Source organism: Oncorhynchus tshawytscha, linkage group LG16 (assembly GCF_018296145.1).
Source record: "Oncorhynchus tshawytscha isolate Ot180627B linkage group LG16, Otsh_v2.0, whole genome shotgun sequence".
In the NCBI taxonomy this organism is placed as follows: domain Eukaryota; kingdom Metazoa; phylum Chordata; class Actinopteri; order Salmoniformes; family Salmonidae; genus Oncorhynchus; species Oncorhynchus tshawytscha.
The window spans coordinates 18959736-18965750 of record NC_056444.1 but is presented as its reverse complement, the minus strand read 5'-3'; positions in this window follow the sequence as shown (position 1 = coordinate 18965750).

Below are 6015 nucleotides of genomic sequence, written 5' to 3'. Positions count from 1 at the left end.
GCGACACATTTGATGGCGCCGGCATAGGCTCTCATTACATCGATTTACTAAACAAACTGAAAGTTGGGTGGGGACGTTAAACAGTAACTAGCCTCCATAAAACTCAGAGGGACAGGAATATTGGTGTGTGTGTGTGTGTGTGTGTGTGTGTGTGTGTGTGTGTGTGTGTGTGTGGTGTCAGAGGGACAGGAATATTGTAGAACAGTGTGTGTAGCCAGTGTTTGAGCAAACAGTTCAATCGGCATGTGTGTGTGTCTGTGTGTGTGTGTGTGTATGTCAGGCTGTTAATTCTGTCGAGACCACGGGTAAAGAGTGAGGCTGTAGACCGAGGAATACCTGTAATATTCACAAAAGTTGTGAACACGTGTAGACAAAACACAGGCTGTTAACCCAGAACCTGTAGACATGCACAACTACCTGTAGACCATGTTAAGTTAATTGCCTGGGGTGTAGACCACATAGTTAACTACCATTATAAACTGGGTGGTTCAAGCCCTGAATGCTGATTGGCTGGTTACACGGGTATGATGAAACATTTATTTTAATTAATTACCTGTAGACCATGTACAGGCTGTTAACTACCTGTAGACCACAGTTTGAGCAAACAGTTAATCGGCATACCAGTAAACATCATTGGTTATTTTACCTTCCAATAAGTTAACTATTGTAGTGAAGTCATAGGTTAATGTTAGCTACCTGAATAGACCAGATGGCGCTAAAGTACTGTTTAAAGTTAACTACCTGTAGACCATGGTTTTAATTACAATATGAGTTTGTGTGAGACAGGCTGTTAACTACCTGTAGACCATGTGTTAGTTAATTACCTGTAGATAATACCAGCAGGAAGTTAACTACCTGTAGACCAGTTAACTACCTGTAGACCACAGGCTGTTAATCATTAGACCACAGGTTGTTTTACCTGTAGACCACTGTAGACCACAGGGTTAAGGGACAAAAAACACCTGTAGACCAGCAGGCAGTTAACTACCTGTAGACCACAGGCTGTTAAAGTAGACCAAGGTTAAGTTAACCTGTAGACCACAGGTTAAGTTCTTACCTGTAGCTGAGCTGTTAACTAAAGACCTGTAGACAGGCTGTTAATTACCTGTAGACCACAGGCTGTTAACTACCTGTAGACCACAGTTACCTGATGTTAAGTTAACTACCTGTAGACCAGGTTAGACACAGTTAACACTGATAGACCACAGGCTAACTACCTGTAGACCACAGGCTGTTAACTACCTGTAGACCACAGGCTGTTAACTACCTGTAGAACAGAAGACCAGTTAACTACCTGTAGACCACAGGCTGTTAACTACCTGTAGACCACAGGCTGTTAATTACCTGTAGACCACAGGCTGTTAACTACCTGTAGACCACAGGCTGTTGGTTACCTGTAGACCACAGGCTGTTAACTACCTGTAGACCACAGGGTTAAGCATGTTAATTACCTGTAGACCACAGGAGACTCTTAGTTAAGTTAACTACCTGTAGACCACAGGCTGTTAACTACCTGAAGACCACAGGCTGTTAACTACCTGAGACCACAGGCTGTTAACTACCTGTAGACCACAGTTAAGTTAATTACCTGTAGACTGGTTAAGTTAACTACCTGTAGACCACAGGCTGTTAACTACCTACCTGTAGACCACAGGCTGTTAACTACCTGTAGACCACAGGCTGTTAACTACCTGTAGACCACAGTTTAGGCTAATTACCTGTAGAAAAGACCACGGGGTTTGTTAACTACCTGTAGACAATATAAGTTAACTACCTGTAGACCATGTGTTTTCTTACCAGTTAACTACCTGTAGACCATGGTTAAGTTAACTACCTGTAGACCATGGTTAAGTTAACTACCTGTAGACCATGGTTAAGTTAACTACCTGTAGACCACAGGTTAAGTTAATTACCTGTAGACCATGGTTAAGTTAACTACCTGTAGACCATGGTTAGTTAACTACCTGTAGACCACAGGCTGTTAATTACCTGTAGACCACAGGCTGTTAACTACCTGTAGACCACGGTTAAGTTAATTACCTGTAGACCACAGGCTGTTAACTACCTGTAGACCACAGGCTGTTAACTACCTGTAGACCACGGTTAAGTTAATTACCTGTAGACCACAGGCTGTTAACTACCTGTAGACCACGGTTAAGTTAATTACCTGTAGACCACAGGCTGTTAACTACCTGTAGACCACAGGCTGTTAACTACCTGTAGACCACGGTTGTTAATTGCCTGTAGACCACGATTAAGTTAATTACCTGTAGACCACAGGCTGTTAACTACCTGTAGACAACAGGCTGTTAACTACCTGTAGACCACGGTTAAGTTAATTACCTGTAGACCACAGGCTGTTAACTACCTGTAGACCACGGTTAAGTTAATTACCTGTAGACCACAGGCTGTTAACTACCTGTAGACCACGGTTAAGTTAACTACCTGTAGACCACGGTTAAGTTAATTGCCTGTAGACCACGGTTAAGTTAATTACCTGTAGACCACAGGCTGTTAACTACCTGTAGACCACAGTTAAGTTAATTACCTGTAGACCATGGTTAAAATAATTACCTGTAGACCACAGGCTGTTAACTACCTGTAGACCATGGTTAAGTTAATTACCTGTAGACCACAGGCTGTTAACTACCTGTAGACCATGGTTAAGTTAATTACCTATAGACCACAGGCTGTTAACTACCTGTAGACCATGGTTAAGTTAATTACCTGTAGACCACAGGCTGTTAACTACCTGTAGACCACAGGCTGTTAACTACCTGTAGACCACAGGCTGTTAACTACCTGTAGACCACGGTTAAGTTAATTACCTGTAGACCACAGGCTGTTAACTACCTGTAGACCACGGTTAAGTGAATTACCTGTAGACCACGGTTAAGTTAACTACCTGTAGACCACAGGCTGTTAACTACCTGAAGACCACAGGCTGTTAACTACCTGTAGACCACAGGCTGTTAACTACCTGTAGACCACAGTTAAGTTAATTACCTGTAGACCACGGTTAAGTTAACTACCTGTAGACCACAGGCTGTTAACTACCTGTAGACCACAGGCTGTTAACTACCTGTAGACCACAGGCTGTTAACTACCTGCGGTTAAGTTAACTACCTGTAGACCACAGGCTGTTAACTACCTGTAGACCACAGGCTGTTAACTACCTGTAGACCACAGGCTGTTAACTACCTGTAGACCACGGTTAAGTTAATTACCTGTAGACCACAGGCTGTTAACTACCTGTAGACCACGGTTAAGTGAATTACCTGTAGACCACGGTTAAGTTAACTACCTGTAGACCACAGGCTGTTAACTACCTGAAGACCACAGGCTGTTAACTACCTGTAGACCACAGGCTGTTAACTACCTGTAGACCACAGTTAAGTTAATTACCTGTAGACCACGGTTAAGTTAACTACCTGTAGACCACAGGCTGTTAACTACCTGTAGACCACAGGCTGTTAACTACCTGTAGACCACAGGCTGTTAACTACCTGTAGACCACGGTTAAGTGAATTACCTGTAGACCACAGTTAAGTTAACTACCTGTAGACAATGGTTAAGTTAACTACCTGTAGACCATGGTTAAGTTAACTACCTGTAGACCATGGTTAAGTTAACTACCTGTAGACCATGGTTAAGTTAACTACCTGTAGACCATGGTTAAGTTAACTACCTGTAGACCACAGTTAAGTTAATTACCTGTAGACCACAGGCTGTTAACTACCTGTAGACCACAGGCTGTTAATTACCTGTAGACCACAGGCTGTTAACTAACTGTAGACCACGGTTAAGTTAATTACCTGTAGACCACAGGCTGTTAACTACCTGTAGACCACAGGCTGTTAACTACCTGTAGACCACGGTTAAGTTAATTACCTGTAGACCACAGGCTGTTAACTACCTGTAGACCACGGTTAAGTTAATTACCTGTAGACCACAGGCTGTTAACTACCTGTAGACCACGGTTAAGTTAACTACCTGTAGACCACGGTTAAGTTAATTGCCTGTAGACCACGATTAAGTTAATTACCTGTAGACCACAGGCTGTTAACTACCTGTAGACAACAGGCTGTTAACTACCTGTAGACCATGGTTAAGTTAATTACCTGTAGACCACAGGCTGTTAACTACCTGTAGACCACAGGCTGTTAATTACCTGTAGACCACAGGCTGTTAACTACCTGTAGACCATGGTTAAGTTAATTACCTGTAGACCACAGGCTGTTAACTACCTGTAGACCACGGTTGAGTGAATTACCTGTAGACCACGGTTAAGTTAACTACCTGTAGACCACAGGCTGTTAACTACCTGTGGACCACGGTTAACTAACCTGTAGACCACAGGCTGTTAACTACCTGTAGACCACAGTTAAGTTAATTACCTGTAGACCACAGTTAAGTTAACTACCTGTAGACCACAGGCTGTTAACTACCTGTAGACCACAGGCTGTTAACTACCTGTAGACCACAGGCTGTTAACTACCTGTAGACCACAGGCTGTTAATTACCTGTAGACCACAGGCTGTTAACTACCTGTAGACCACAGGCTGTTAACTACCTGTAGACCACGGTTAAGTTAATTACCTGTAGACCACAGGCTGTTAACTACCTGTAGACCATGGTTAAGTTAATTACCTGTAGACCACAGGCTGTTAACTACCTGTAGACCACGGTTAAGTTAATTACCTGTAGACCACAGGTTAAGTTAATTGCCTGTAGACCACGGTTAAGTTAATTACCTGTAGACCACAGGCTGTTAACTACCTGTAGACCATGGTTAAGTTAACTACCTGTAGACCATGGTTAAGTTAACTACCTGTAGACCACAGGCTGTTAACTACCTGTAGACCACGGTTAAGTTAACTACCTGTAGGTTAAGTTAATTACCTGTAGACCACAGGCTGTTAACTACCTGTAGACCACAGTTAAGTTAATTACCTGTAGACCACGGTTAAGTTAACTACCTGTAGACCACAGGCTGTTAACTACCTGTAGACCACAGGCTGTTAATTACCTGTAGACCACAGGCTGTTAACTACCTGTAGACCACGGTTAAGTTAATTACCTGTAGACCACAGGCTGTTAACTACCTGTAGACCACGGTTAAGTTAATTACCTGTAGACCACAGGCTGTTAACTACCTGTAGACCACGGTTAAGTTAACTACCTGTAGACCACGGTTAAGTTAATTACCTGTAGACCACAGGCTGTTAACTACCTGTAGACCACAGGTTGTTAATTACCTGTAGACCCATGGTTAAGTTAATTACCTGTAGACCACAGGCTGTTAACTACCTGTAGACCACGGTTAAGTTAATTACCTGTAGACCACAGGCTGTTAACTACCTGTAGACCATGGTTAAGTTAATTACCTGTAGACCACAGGCTGTTAACTACCTGTAGACCACAGGCTGTTAATTACCTGTAGACCACAGGGTTAAGTTAATTACCTGTAGACCACGGTTAAGTTAATTACCTGTAGACCACAGGCTGTTAACTACCTGTAGACCACGGTTAAGTTAACTACCTGTAGACCACAGGCTGTTAACTACCTGTAGACCACAGGCTGTTAATTACCTGTAGACCACAGGCTGTTAACTACCTGTAGACCACGGTTAAGTTAATTACCTGTAGACCACAGGCTGTTAACTACCTGTAGACCACGGTTAAGTTAATTACCTGTAGACCACGGTTAAGTTAACTACCTGTAGACCACAGGTTGTTAACTACCTGTAGACCACAGGCTGTTAACTACCTGTAGACCACAGGCTGTTAACTACCTGTAGACCACAGGCTGTTAACTACCTGTAGACCACAGTTAAGTTAATTACCTGTAGACCACGGTTAAGTTAACTACCTGTAGACCACAGGCTGTTAACTACCTGTAGACCACAGGCTGTTAACTACCTGTAGACCACAGGCTGTTAACTACCTGTAGACCACGGTTAAGTTAATTACCTGTAGACCACGGTTAAGTTAACTACCTGTAGACCACGGTTA